The sequence below is a fragment of the Pectinophora gossypiella genome, chromosome 4 (genome assembly GCF_024362695.1).
Source record: "Pectinophora gossypiella chromosome 4, ilPecGoss1.1, whole genome shotgun sequence".
NCBI classification, from domain to species: domain Eukaryota; kingdom Metazoa; phylum Arthropoda; class Insecta; order Lepidoptera; family Gelechiidae; genus Pectinophora; species Pectinophora gossypiella.
The window spans coordinates 2,003,495-2,019,446 of NC_065407.1; the positions used below are offsets into that span (position 1 = coordinate 2,003,495).

Consider the following 15,952-nt stretch of genomic DNA (forward strand, 5'->3'; position numbering starts at 1 on the left):
TTAACGAAGTTAACTATGTGGTTAACGGTGCCCAGCTATGCTGAAAAGTCCTTACCAAACAAAGGACAGTCTCACAAAGTGATTTCGACAATGTCCCCATCGGGAATCGGACCCGGACCTCCAAATCGTGAGCCTTACGCTCTAAGCACTAGACCACGGAACGACAGACGGACTATTTGGATTAACGATTAACGGACTTCTGCATATTAACGGAAGTTAACGTGTCCGTTAACATTTTTTAAAGTTAACTTAAAAGTTAATTCGTTAATCAAAATGTTAACTTCGTTAATTAACGATTAACGGATTAACGATTTAATGCCCAGCTATGCTTTTCAGGCTTGAATCACCTGATTGTCCGAAAAAGTAAGATGATTCCGTGCTTCGGAGGGCAGGTTAAGCCGTTGGTCCCGGCTATTAGCCGTAAAAACACCTCCACCAACCGCATTGGAGCAGCGTGGTGGAGTATGCTCCATACCCCCTCCGGTTGATTGAGGGGAGGCCTGTGCCCAGCAGTGGGACATATATAAGTAGGCTGTTTATGTATGTAATGGCGGACCAGTAGAAGAATACTTGAGTCGTGGCACCATTAAGCCGATATCTTGAGATAATTGCTTGAATATCAACGACATCTCGACTGACCAAGTCGTTTATTTCACTCCACCGAATACCTGGCATCACGCCCGCTATTGTTTTGTTTTCGTTTATGTTAAGAAGGGTTCCTTAATGGCAGTACTTTGGCCAGTTTTATATGAGCACTTGAATATATTTTGATATGCAGGGAAATTCGAATTGGAAATCTCTTCTTCTTATCGTCTGGGTTGTGAGGTGGAATACCAACGTCATCAACCCTGGTGTCAGGGTTATTATTGAGCCGCCAAAGGCCCCTGACGTGACTCGTGTAAGGCTACATACTTACACCAGTAAGTAGTAACCGGGACCAACGGCTCAACGTGCATTGGAAGTATATAAGTAGATATACATTCTTAACATAACATAAGCTTACGATTATATCCCAATTGGGGTAGCAGGGGTATATCCATCGCAAGATGCAGTACCCACACCTTCTCGAGCTTTCTGATTTATACATTCTTCACTTCGAGTTTTATACTTTTTTATATAAGTAAAAGAAACTGATCGATCAACGCATACCCAAAACCACGGAGCCAAGAAGCATGAAATTTTGTACAATGAAGGGATTTTAAAAAATTCATCCCCTAAAGGGTTAAACAAGGTGATGAAACTTTGTACATAGTCGACGGCGGAAAGATTATATTAAATAACCCCCCTTTTTCGGGTATTAAATTTATTACACTAAATATAAAAATTAATAAAACAATAAAAATATATAAGTATTAAATTATATATTTATTATTTTTTTTTATGTGAGTAGATTTAAAAATATAATTAAAACATAACATAGCATCACGGGTAGCCGTGGTAGCCCAGTTGGTAGAACGCTTGCCTCTCACTTTGAGGACGCAGGTTCGAATACAGCACAGGCCTGAACCAATGCTTATCGAATTTGTTTTCTAATTAATGTTTGGATCATGACTGATTAACACGTGCTCAGCGGTGAAGGAAAACATCGTGATGAAACCCACATTTTCCGAGAAATGTATTTTCGGAGGTATGTGACCTAACCTGTATTGGGCTGGTATTCCCTTCGCGGGTTGGAAAGTCAGACAGACAGTCGCTTCTGTATAAAACCGGACCTGTAAAATCTTCAGGTTAGGTAAGCGGACCCTGAGAAAAACGGGATAATGATATGGAGATGATATCACGTCTATATTGGGTAGGCAGGCAATGGTGTTTAGTATGTACCAGTCCTCACCAGCTGTTTAAGTCCCATGTGAAAATATTATAATCGCGTTAAATATACAGCCATGTCTCTAAGGTATATTCTACCATTTCCGGCGTCTAATCTGAAGTTATTGACAGGTCGTAGTTAGGATAAATAACTTTCAAAAAAGTCTCCCCGGGGTATATTTTGACAGTTTTCCGGGGTCCGCTAGAAGCGTCGGTCAATCTATTTAGTACCTTAATAAATACAGTAACGTGTTTCCAGGTGAAATATATTAAATCGCCTTGAATGTTTTCCGTGAAAATATGTTTTTTTTTTTAGTAAATTATATAATCTAAAACACGTTCAAATGTAGATAAACTATTGTTTCTAATTCAAATTCAAATACAAAAATATCTTTATTCAGTAGGTAACATAGTTACACTTTGAATCGTCAATTTTTACATGGGTTTTATTGGCATGTCGGTCGTGACAATTTGAATTGAATTGGGTCGTTACTAGGTTCAAGATAAAAAAATATATTCTGATTAAGTTATTATTATTATTGCGTATGGTATCCTGATTAAGTACTAAATAAAGACAGATCTAAAACTAACGAAAATCATTTTAGTTTTTCTATTTAAGGAACTTATTTATGAATATTAATTAAGACAAGCGTAACAATAAGTACGACGTTTTATCACGTTGCGGTGTGCTTTTTCATACAAATTCCGTGGTAATTTCGTGGTTTGACGTTTAGTAAAAAGTAACTGATTTGACTAGTTGGAAACTAGCCTATTCACTAGTAATCACTTAATTACTTTATTCGAATGAGATATTTCATTTCCGACGTTTGTGTGTTCAGGGCTCGGCACTCAGTGCTCCGTATTCAGCTTTAAGCACTGGGCACTTGGCACTTTGGCACTCGGCACCATGTCTGCGCTAATCTGACGCAATCACAGCCGCCTGCCGACCCAGCTGAGCGGAGGAAGGCGATTCATTTCCTAACTGCTCTCAATTTTCGACGCCGAATTTGATATACGGAAATGTTTACGGAGGACCAAATCAAATAACCCGACGCGATATTAGTGAACATCGCAATTTGACTGGGTTACCACAGAATTATTTATTTCAGAGTACCTAAACGTCTGGTAAGGGACACGAGGAGAATAATAATTATTTTGGATTACCCTAAATACCTGTCTTGCTGGCTGTGTTATCTAAAGGTCCCGATATTGGGATGAATGTGATTCTAATTGCGATCTGCTACGTTGTGATTGGGTCGGCGAGCGGTCGTATGAAACTTGATTGCTTATTCGTCCTCACATTACTGATGGGTAGTTTCAATTTATAACTAAGTCGTTTGTGAATTAAACTTTATGTTTAAAGAATGGTATATATTTTTTTTAAGTATAAGTAAAACAAACACATCCTATAAATCAATAAATAATGTTTAAATATATTATTAATCACAATTAATCAATCCGGTTTGGGCCTTTCGCAAAATTCGACTTCATGTGTGTGTATTCATGTTCAGATCGTAAATAATTGATATTTCGTGGTTTCTCAGGAAGACGCACCTAGTAGGCCAGTATGGTAGTCGCAACTGATTCTAAACTGACAGTTGAGCTAACATACTTGGTTAATAAAAAAAAAATCTCGGGTGGAGTATACACTCCTGTAATGACCTACGTACTTACATCAGTAAGGAATAACCGGGACCAACGGCTCAACGGGCCTTCCGAAGCACAAATCATCTTAGTTTTGGACAATCAGGTGATCAGCCTGTAATGTCCTAACCAAATTAAAGATCACAAAGTGATTTGGCCCCACCGGGATTCGAACTCGGGACCTCCGGGTCGTGAGCACAACGCTCAACCACTGGGCTCAACCACTGGACCACGGACTGGATTACTTGTTTATTTGTGATATGTGACAAGTGATCAGACGCCATGTTGGAATATGATCTCCCTAGCGTTATCCAGTATCTCACGGTACGCTTACCTAACCTGAAGTTTTGACAGGTTCGGTTTGGATCATTTGATTACTTAATATTAATTTGGTAAGTACTTATAACATTAGTAGGTCCGTTTTATTGTATCACATTTCAAACGAAACATACCTTTATTGCAAAATTTTAGCACAAGACAAAGCTTTCTCGTAAATATTTCAAAGTAACGACTCTTCGCTGGATTATTTTGAAATTTCACAAATTCTCAAACGAATAACTCGCAAATATTTAATGAGAGAGAAACAATTCAATCAATAGATATTCCAGAAACTGATCATTCTAAAAGAGGATTAGGTGTTTATTGATGGGCTTATATTCCGTGCCTACTTTGACAACAGAGATTTGATTGATGGATTTCAGATGCGACAGCCTGATGAAATTTAATTTCCTGTAGATACTCGTATCTACAGTCGTTAATGCCTACGTTAATGTAACATTTGTCTTACTGCATACGGACGTAGAATAAGGAAATCTTCGTTTACTCTCCGCCCGGCACCAATTCGTCGCGCCAACCTCACCCCCTATAGGTTTTACTTTAGTCTTAACCTACAACACAACAACCAACTGTGTAGGTGTCTTAACATAACAACTGAAATATTTTATACTTTTCAACAACGATTCGGTTGTATACACACACACATACATACACCACACACACACACACCACACATACATACACACACCACATACCTACACACAAACACACACATACACCACGCACACACACATACACGTGCATTCACTTACATAGACGCTCACACGCGCGTGACCTCTTTTTTATGCATGCAAATTATTATATATGTGCATATTATTAGTGCATTGCATACTCCTTACAAACAAGGAAACCTTTGTATTTTTTTGAATTAAGTATCTGCATTTTGTAATGAAGAGCCAGGCGCCCATAGCACAGGGAATCCTAGTTTGGGCTCCTGTCTCCCACATACATGTGTAAGTATAATGACTTTGTAGATTTAAAATTTATGGGAGGAAATAAAGCATTTATTATTATAATTTTATTAACCGTAAGCACACCCCGGACACTTCATACTAACTACCTCGTTTCACACAGACACTACACATTGACATTATCGTACACGCGCATCTGTGTGTGTGACGTCTGACACTATACGACTCAAGTCTAAACTATGTTCGAGGGGGGAAGGGGGGAGATAAACTTAGCTCAGACGCTGGTGGGGAGCGGAGAGTTGCCGTTCTATGCGTAGTATTATTCCTTATTCTATGCCGTAAGTCGCTAAAGAGTAAGGGGCGCGCTGACTGTGTGTCTTGCTCGCACTTGCGGCGTAGGCGGCATACGATAAGAATGAAATTTTGAAATAATTATTTTCATTTTATTTGATTGAGTATGATTGACTCCAGTGAGTAAAGTCCTGAGTAAACAGTTAACATATTAATTGAATTCGGGTGTTTAATTTAGAAACGATGAAAATCTATTTAGCATTCGATGTCAAACAGAGACGCTTTCAGCTCGCAAAGTACTCTCTAACAGCGCGGCGGCTCCTGTGTCCGACAGTGGAATTGTGCAGTCTTCATCAGGACAGGTAATTTATGGGGAGAATGCCATTATTATCGCAAAATGAGTTAGTTTTCCCAACAAAGATATGTATTTTATGGATAAGTAGTAGTAAAATGGTTGACTTGCCCTATTTTGAGTTACATACCGGGTGTTAGTGACATCGTAACGAAAACTTTGTGAGATGATTCAGGCCATGACTCTGAATTGATATCACGTAAAATTTTCTGTCGCAAAAGTATGGAATTGTTTTTTTTTGTGTTGGGATTTAGCTCTGTGCAATAAAGTATCACCATTATCAGCCCATTAACGTCCCCCCTGCTGGGGCACGGGCCTTCCCTCATCATCGGTCCTTAAACCACCACGCGGGCCCAGTGCGGATTGGTGGTTATTAACGACTGCTAATGCAGCCGGGACCAATCGCTTAACGTGCCTTCCGAAGCACGGAAGAGCTCGAGATGAAAACTTTTTTTTGTGGTCACTCATCCTATGACCGGCCTTTGCGAAAGTTGCTTAACTTTAACAATCGCAGACCGAGCGCATTTACCTCTGCGCCACCGAGCTCCTCAATAAAGTATATTTGATTTGATTTGATTCAAATTTAATTATGGAAAGTATGGAATTCGTATCGGGGGTAAACCTAGCTCAGCCGCTGGTGGGGAGTGGACAGTTACTATTCTATACGTATTAGTATTATTCCTTATTCTATGCCAATGGCTACTATTTTCTTTGTTCGTTTAGTAGCAATATGAGTTCTTATTTTCCTATAATATTTTCTTATTCTTTGTAATCCGATAGTAAACGCTAGCTTACAATGATCCACGTCGATATTGTAATGGTATAGAATCCGTGGCATTCCAGGGCTATTCCACGCAGGCGTGAGCTCCTAATCCCTTGGGCCAGGGGCTAAGGTAAACTTAATTGCTTTTGCTCATAACTACTGTACAATATGATTCAGTTTACGAAGTAATTCTAGGAACAGCCTCCGTGGTCTAGTGGTTAGAGCGTTAGGCTCACGATCTGGAGGTCCGGGTTCGATTCCCGATGGGGACATTGTCAAAATCACTTTGTGAGACTGTCCTTTGTTTGGTAAGGACTTTTCAGGCTTGAATCACCTGATGTTCCGAAAAAGTAAATTGATTCCGTGCTTCGGAGGGCACGTTAAGCCGTTGGTCCCGGCTATTAGCCGTAAAAACACCTCCACCAATCCGCAGTGGAGCAGCGTGGTGGAGTATGCTCCATACCCTCTCCGGTTGATTGAGAGGAGGCCTGTGCCCAGCAGTGGGACGTATATAGGCTATTTATGTTATATGTTATGTCTAGGAACATTTGACAAAATATCTTGAACGATCGCAGTTAAAACTTGAATTCTCGCTTGGTTTCAGTAAAAACAATTTGGAGATGTCTTAGAAAAGTTTTAGTACGATCTACTCTGAACCGGCGTGTATGAAACGATTGATCTGAATGTGGAGCAAGCAACAGAAGTGTGTAAGGATCGAAGGAAATGGAATACCATAGTCTCTGCTTACCCCGGTGGGAAATAGGCGTGATCTTAAAGAGAAACGGACGCGCCGCGGCCTTAATAAGTGTAAGTGAAATGTTTATTTTTCATAAAAAAAAATATCTACAGATAATATTGGTACAATAAAAACCAATTCCTCGGTTTGTCTGTGGGAGTGGAGTTCGCTTGATGTTATTATGTTTTAAAATACTTACAGTTAACTTACAGCTAAGAGATCTTTTGCATAAGATGTTTACTTAAATAAAGATTTACTACATTTATATAGTTATATTGGTGCTAATTCCTGTAAATACCATCTAATTTTATTTTAAGTTATATCTGTCATTTTCTTATCCACCGAAAAGGAATGGGACGGGTAATCGACAAGCATAAAATTTATGGAACACACGTCAATTTTAAGCACAAATCTAAACCAACCGTCTAAAAATTTTACATCAGTCAATAACCCGACACAGTTAAGTAGACAGCACGTCAAACGGATTGCATACCAGCGACGTACCTTTTTGATTCGCCCGGGTTATTCATTCATTTACTCATTCTTCCTAAAATTAAGAGCTGTGAATCATCCGTCCCTTTCCTTTTCGACGGATATGAAAATGACGGATATAACTTAAAATAAAATTAGGCGGTGTCTGCAGGAATCGGGGCCATGTTATTTAAAGTTATAGTTATTTATGGTTTATCGTTTTTTTATATTTGATAGTCGTGAGATTATGTTGTATGTTATACCTATAGCATGGTTCCATCACAGCACAAGCTGAGCCATTTCCTTTTGCCCGAATTCGTAATATTTATAAAATTACTTAAGTACCTAGTTTTTATAGAAACTGTTACTGGCAATAAACTTATTATTTTCTTATTCATATATGTTTTTTTTAACATTTTAACTTTCTACTAAATTGGTATCTCTGATAACCAGTTTGTACCTACATTATTAATATTCCTTGATGTTATTAATATTTCTTTTTTTTTCAATTCTTTTTTCTACAGTAATTACAAACCGGGTTACCACTCTTCTTTGTATAACAAGAACTTTGTTCGTTCATACTTATCGAGTAAATCATCATCATCAATTTAAGAGCCACGCTCTTGTCGGTGCAGCATTTCTGTAAAATACTCTCCATGCTACTTTTTTAGGGAAAAATAGGGCAGTGGTTTCCCTCTTGCCTTCCGCCCCGCAGTACTCTGTCTGAAGCGAGTGGGATGGCGCCCAGAGTAGTCTATTACAAAGCCATACTAGGACTCCTGTCCTCTGCCTCTGAATAGTACTGACAGTTACTGCTGCCCTCTGTCAAATATCGAGTAAATATGATGTATAATTTACCTGCAATTAGTACTCTAGAGCTTTATACGTTTGATTTATGTACGTAGATATACATACACATGTAAGATAGAAAAACAATCATTGTAATTTTTACGTGATACATAACTATCTGCTCAAGTAATTCGAGGTAACCTTCGATTGAGCAAATAATTTAGCTCAATGACATAGCTTAAGATTTATTAAATTGTATATCTTGTTCTGTAGCTGTTGGTTACCCTGGTTGGTTATAAAGACCCTTCTAAGTCGATTTCATTCGCTTGTTACACCTCTATCAGCGTTCTGTAACCCAGCTAAGTGCAACGTGATAGGAAATGAAAGGAAATACTGTGAAAGAAATCCATTACACGGTTAAAGTTTATCAGTTCGTGGTCGGTAAGTACTTTATGTTACTAGGGCCATCGAAAGCTCTTTCAGCTGGCTTTATCAAGAAAGGGCGGCGACGGGTTAAGGGCTAAATCTTTCTAGTCGACCTAATACGAAATTCGAAGGAGACTGTGCACGTCCAAGTAGTTTAGTTTGTGTTTCTCTAATTGCATTCACTAATAGGTCGAAACTGTACGTTTATATCAATTGATAAGTATGTAAGTAAGTACTTTTTCTACTCCTCTACTTTAATCTGGCATTTAAATAACCAAAAAGTCTAATATAAGTACATACATAATTAAACTCTTTGAAAAAGTGTACGCTCTATGGCCTATAAAAGCATTGTTTACAAAGTGTAACTGTACTATGATGTCGCCAAAAAAGCATTGTTGTTGTTTTTTTTTTGACCTGGAAACTGGCACCTTTACTTTGTTTGGTGCCATAGATATACTATAAAAAAAAGTATACATTTGCCGCCATTTTCCCGCGCGTTGGAAAATAAATTGGAAAATTTTTGTGTTTCGTTTAAAATTACGTCGTCGTAGAAAAAGTATTGTATGCAACGTTGTATAACTAGGTCAAAAAATGCTCGTGGCGTCTCTTATTGCGATGTTCGCCTTTACCCTTCTTATACAACTGTTGCATAAAATACTATAAAAATAATATGTATGGCGCTGTCGAGATTTAACGTGATAATTACCTATTTTCTCATCACTCGGGTACATAATTATTCAAAAATACAATTATAATGGCAGAAGCATACATAAAAAATAAATGTTGCTTGATATTTGGATCACATTATGTATAGAAGTATGTTAATACATTGTTTTAAGTTTACGCGGCGGATATCGGGAGTCTCATATCCCTATTTCAAACGCGGTAAGAACCCGTTATTTTGTGTTTTAATTAGAATTATGTTGGTAAGTACCTATACTTATTGCTTTTCTTTATTCTGATCAGAATAAGAATGGGTGGAAGATGTCATAGTGCTTGGGTGGAATAAAAAGGGCCATTATTTATAGGTACAGTCATGAGAAATATAATGCACCCACTTTAGGACTCTGGTGGTGGTGGTGGTGGTGGTTGTCTGGAAGAAATCGCTTTAAGCGATAAGGCCGCCATTTGCCATGTACTTAGTTAAGAGACTTTTTGTAATTATTTCTTTTTATTTTGGTGCAATAAAGTGTATTTGTATTGTATTGTATTGTATTGTAGGACTCTGTCGCACTAACATATTTGACATTTAGTAAGACTTACAGTTCAATTTGTCAAAAAAAGTTAATGTGACATGGTACCAAAGTGTATAAGTAAGTACATATTAATGCTCGTGACCGTCTGGGGGGTTAAAATGGCCACATCGAAGCAATTCATCTAAGAAAGCAATATTGCTATTTGACATTTGCTTGCATTGCGCACTTAGTTTTACATGCGCAAATGTCAAATTGCAATATTGCTTTCTTAGATGAATTGCTTCGATGTGGCCATTTTAACCCCTCTTTTATCCAAGAAATGACAAGTTTGAACGAAGGAAAATCTTTACAGCGCCACTTATATTGTTTTTGAGGAACGCGGCGTGGAAAGTCCCAGATTGATCGAGAATCAAAGAGCAGAGATACCAGGGGGGTTAAAATGGCCATTTCGATGCAATTTATCTATTCATCCAGAAAGCAATATTGCTATTTGACATTTGTTTGCATTGCGCACTTACTTTTATATGCGCCAATGTCAAATTGCAATAAAGCTTTCTTAGATGAATTGCTTCGATGTGGCCATTTTAACACATTCACTGCTTACAAAAGAAATAAAAATCATAGCTGGAAACCAAAACTTTATATGGCGAATTTTTATTAAGTATTATTTATTGTAATGTATGGATCAATGTATATTGTTATTTGAGGAGCTCGGTGGCGCAGCGGTTAACGCGCTCGGTCTGCGATTGTTGAAGTTAAGCAACTTTCGCAAAGGCCGGTTATAGGATGGGTGACCACAAAAAAAAGTTTTCATCTCGAGCTGCTCCGTGTTTCGGAAGGCACGTTAAGCCGTTGGTCCCGGCTGCATTAGCAGTCGTTAATAACCATCAATCCGCACTGGGCCCGCGTGATGGTTTAAGGCCCGATCTCCCTATCCATCCATAGGGAAGGCCCGTGCCCCAGCAGTGGGGACGTTAATGGGTTGATGATGATGATTATGTATATTGTTATTATTATTTTTTCAATAAAAAAAAAACACATTTTTCGGATCTGAGTGGTCGGCATACAGCACCGGTTGACTCACTTAAAAGTCGCTTTGATGCTGATGACTGAAGGTTGAACCGGTCGCTCGCTCGGATCCGAGCGGTAGGCGCCGCAATAGCCTCGCCCACTCGGGGAGCAAGAAATGTGTTAACCCACTAGGAATGTATTAGGATGTGTACATCCTAAAACAGCGGAGTCATGGGGATCACGGCACTCAGAGTAACTCCGAGTTAGGCGGACACTGACGCCTTCGCAAACAGGGAGATAGGGCAACAACTAACATTAGCCCCTGTCCACTGAATATCGCAACTTTGCCGATACAACTTTGTCTATTTGTTACTCACTTTCGTCCGTGTAAAGTTCGTCTTTCTGTACAATACCTGGAGTTTTGTTCGGGTTAGAAGTACCTACTTACTTACCAACAAATATTGTTTATCCTGAACTTTCCGATGATAGGTATTACGACTTGTTTGTCGTCGTATACAATACGGAGTTTAGAATCTAATAACGTTTTAGTTTGAGTTCTCATCTATCGACATAAAAGACAAAATAGTATTCATATATTCAAACCGACATTGGGGTTGTATCATTTTTAACATTTTGGCACATGTACGATCTGTCTTGTCACCAAACGGTTCATACAATACAAATTTTCATCATATTTTGGAGTTCTTATATATTTATATAGGGGAAGACCAAGAAGAGCTTACATGGAACAGATTAAAGAAAAGGTTAACGTCGTGTCTTATAGGGAAGTCAAGGAATTGGCATTTGATAGACTGGAATGGAAAATGCTACACCGACAAGAGCGTGGCTCTTAAATTGATGATGATATATTTATATACCTATGAGGTGGTCTGACATCCTGAAGAAGACGGTGGACGGCAGATTACGTAGAGCGGTCCACGCAGCATATAGCCGTACCGAGTGGAAAATCATAACCTATGGTCGCGATACTCAGCAGTGAGGGAACGACGAAGAAGAAGAAGATATATTTATATACAGAGTACTGCGGGGCAGAAGGAAAAAAAAAGTAAAAAAAAAGAAAAAAGAAAGAAAGAAAAAAAAGAAAAAAAAGAAAGAAAGAAAGAAAGTATTATTGATTGATTGAAGGCAAGATGGAAACCACTGCTCTATTTTCCCCTAAAAAAGAAGCATGGAGATGCTATACCGACAAGAGCGTGGCTCTTAAATTAGTAATATGATATATTTATATATTCATCATAACATAAGCTCACGACTATATCCCAATTGGGGTAGTCAGAGGTCCACCCATCGCAAGTTGAACTATGTACCTATTTTGTGATAACGGTTTTATATTATAATTGATTATGTAAATTATGGATCATAGTAATCTGAAATAAAGCAATTTTATTTTTTTAATTGTCGTGCTATATGTAAAGTAATAATGTTTATCTACTTTTTTATGAATAATACTTTTGTACTTCATTATACAAAAGATAATATATTGAGAATATAATATTTTGCGAATGTAATGTTTTGCGAATGTAATATTTTGAGAATATAATATTAAGAGAACGAAGCCAAGATTTCTGTTAAACCAACGATACTTCTTCTATCGTGTGGGTTGTGAGGAGGATGAGCAACCTCAGCAACCGTTATACTCATATATTTGTTAAAGAGCTACGGAGTATACTTGAATTAATCTTTTTGTCAGTTCTCAACAAAACTCAACCTTAGAATAGTATAAAATAAATGTAGCTTTTGTACGGTCACGAGTACTAATATGTACGTATACACTTTGCATCCATATATAACATATAACATAAATAGCCTATATACGTCCCACTGCTGGGCACAGGCCTCCTCTTAATCAATCGGAGAGGGTAACAGCCTCCGTGGTCTAGTGGTAAGAGCGTTAGGCTCACGATCTGGAGGTCCGGGTTCGATTCCCGATGGGGACATTGTCGAAATCACTTTGTGAGACTGTCCTTTGTTTGGTAAGGACTTTTCAGGCTTGAATCTCCTGATTGTCCGAAAAAGTAAGTTGATTCCGTGCTTCGGAGGGCACGTTAAGCCGTTGGTCCCGGCTATTAGCCGTAAAAACACCTCCACCAACCCGCAGTGGAGCAGCGTGGTGGAGTATGCTCCATACCCTCTCCGATTGACACTTTGCATCCATGTCACATTAACTTTTCTGACCAATTTAACCTCTCAGAATAAACAATAAATGCTCTATATAAGTCTCATTAAATGTCAAATATAATAGTGCGACAGGGTTCTAAAGTGGGTACATGATATTGCTCATGACTGTACGTAACTTGCATCAAATAATTATAGCAAAACAGATTTATTAGTACCTAATAACTATTTCATTGCTAAGAGGCCGTTAATGTGGGCCAAAATGTGTTATCGCGATGAAAGCCTTGCGATCGGTCCGGCACCTCCTGCTAATTGTGCGGAATAATCATTATTTGTGGCCCGTCACGACATAGTGCTATCGAAAATCGCGCACCAATATTTATTGCACTGGATTGTATTGAGAAAGGTGAACCATAAGAAATAATACTACGTATAGAACGTAACCACTTTGTGACACTGTCCTTTGTTTGGTAAGGACCTTTCAGGCTTGAATCAACTGATTGTCTGAAAAAGTAAGATGATTCCGTGCTTCGGAGGGCATGTTAAGCCGTTTGTCCCGGCTATTAGCCGTAAAAATACCTCCACCAACCCGCTGTGGAGTATGCCCCTCCGGTTGATTGAAGGGAGGTCTGTGCCCAGCAGAGGGACGTATATAGGCTGTTTATGATTTTATCATAGAACGGCGACTCTCCGCTTCCCACCAGCGCAGCGTGGGAAGCGGAGAGTCACGACCTCCGTGGTCCAGTGGTTGAGCGCTGGGTTCACTATCCGAAAGTCCCGGGTTCGATTCCCGCATATCACAAAAATTACTTTGTGGTCCCTAGTTTGGTTAGGACATTACAGGCTGATCACCTGATTGTCCAAAAGTAAGATGATCCGTGCTTCGGAAGGCACGTTAAGCCGTTGGTCCCGGTTACTACTTACTGATGTAAGTAAGTAGTCGTTATATGAGCTATGTCAGGGGCCTTTGACGGCTCAATAGTAACCCTGACACCAAGGTTGATGAGGTTGGTACTCCACCTCACAACCCACACGATAAAGACCAGCGCAGCGGCTGAGCTAGGTTTACGTAGAGGGGTCAGACGTCACCCACACAGATTCGCGTTTACGATAACGGCAATGTGTAATGGTTGTGTAAAACAAGGTTTTTTGTATGAAGTGTCCGGATAGGTATGTCATTATTTACCTAAGAGATAAGTAGGTGCCTCCTGTAACTGATCATCCCCCAATCATTATTCCGTTTTTCACAGGGTCCGCTAACTTAACCTGAAGATTTGACAGGTCCGGTTTTTTACAGAAGCGACTGTCTGTCTGACCTTCCAACCCGCGAAAACCAGCCCAATACAGCTTAGGTCAAAACGCATTTTTCGGGAATGTGGGCTTCCTCGCGATGTTTTCCTTCACAGCTGAGCACGTGATAATCATTTATGATCCAAACATGAAAACGAAAACAAATTCGACAGTTGGTTTAGGCCTGTGCTGGATTCGAATCTGCGACCTCAAAGTGAGAGGCAAGCGTTATACCAACTGGGCTTAATATAACTACTACCTAATCTAACTGATCAAAAAACAAATTATAAAATATAAAAGAAACTCAGTCGCGTTGTAAAGTCTAACAAAATATTGACGCTTATAGTAACCAAGATATTCAGGGGTGACCTTCAATAATGTATTTTCTCTTTGTGGCGTCGACAAAAGCCGTGATTGTGAGGCTCCATCGCGGCGAGGGTCCTCGACTGGAGCACTCTCCCGCTACAAAATGTGCCAAATTGACAACTCAGCCGATCGCACTCCCGATACTGCCGCGCACTGCGTGTAATCACTTCACATAATTAAAAAGACCCCAACGGCCTCTGTGGTCCAGTGGTGGAGCGGCTCGCGATCCGGACGTCCCGAGTTCGAATCCCGGTTGAGACATAACATAAAAACCACTTTCTGAGCCCTTGTTTGGTTAGGACATTCCAGGGTGATCACCCGAGTGTCCGAAAGTAAGATGATTCATGCTTCAGAAAGCACGTTAAGCCGTTGGTCCCGGTCACTACTTACTGATGTAAAAGATGTAGTCGTTACGTGAGCCATGTCAGGGGCATATGGCGGCTCAATAGTAACCGTGACACCAGGGTTGATGAGGTCGGTAATCCACCTCACAACCCACACTATAGAAGATTAAAAAGAACCTTTCATATTATATTCCGTATTTTTATTGAAACTAATCCATCACGGTACAAGCGATATAGGTACGTATGTAATTCGGGAAGAGAAGTTTTAATGGTCGACTAACAAGACCCTCGGAGGAGTTTTCTTTCATCTCATTTCTCATTAATCTAAAATAACGAGTGAGCTCTACAATATTGTCCAGAGAGCACGCGCTAAGTGACACGCCTCATTGTTAACCAAACTTTGCACAGACAGTTTAGAGAAGAGTTTTAATTTTCTTATGCCAACATTATCACAAAGCCAATTAAAATTCCCTTATACCTAAACGCTCCTTCATTAATTACCCGCTGCAAGGGTTTTTCATTATTTTGTAATTTGATTTCAGGTTGCCCCTGCACGAGCGGTTAACGAATGTTTGGAGGTACTCGGTATAGCCCTAGCCGTACACACATCTACCACAAGCTTAAAGCAACCGCATCCAAATTAAAGCCGAGATATAAGACACAGAGTTTTCATAGTTCATAGCCTCATGCAACGCAAACTATAAGTTTTCAAACCCATATTTTATTCGTAGTTCTGAAATTCGCTTATGACCGGCACCAAGTCTATTTCTAACGCCATCGCGAAGTCGTAGAGGAAAACGAGAATGTTGCTTATCAGGAATATTAGGTTGATAATTTGTACGCTGGGCTTCTCTGGGTCGAGCGTGCGGGGGTCGGAGAGCACGAACAGGTGTCCTATGAGCACCACGGCGCTGGGCAGCGGGGGCTCCACGCTCTCGAACTGCTCGAGCACGTACCCTAGCGCCATTATGAAGTGTCCTACATAAGGCAAGTACACCTCTAGAAACGTTTCGAAGCTTAACATTGGCTCGCAGACTAACGATCGACTTCATACTTGTTAAAATTTAATGTGGACTTTAAATCT

At 39.5% G+C, this 15,952-nt stretch overlaps 1 protein-coding gene across 2 annotated transcripts in view; it reads right to left on the bottom strand.

Annotated features, from left to right (window-relative positions):
* The window catches only part of LOC126366205 (sorting nexin-25), a 278,282-nt gene that overhangs the window by 120,487 nt on the left and 141,843 nt on the right, over nt 1-15,952 (bottom strand). The window lies entirely within an intron of this gene.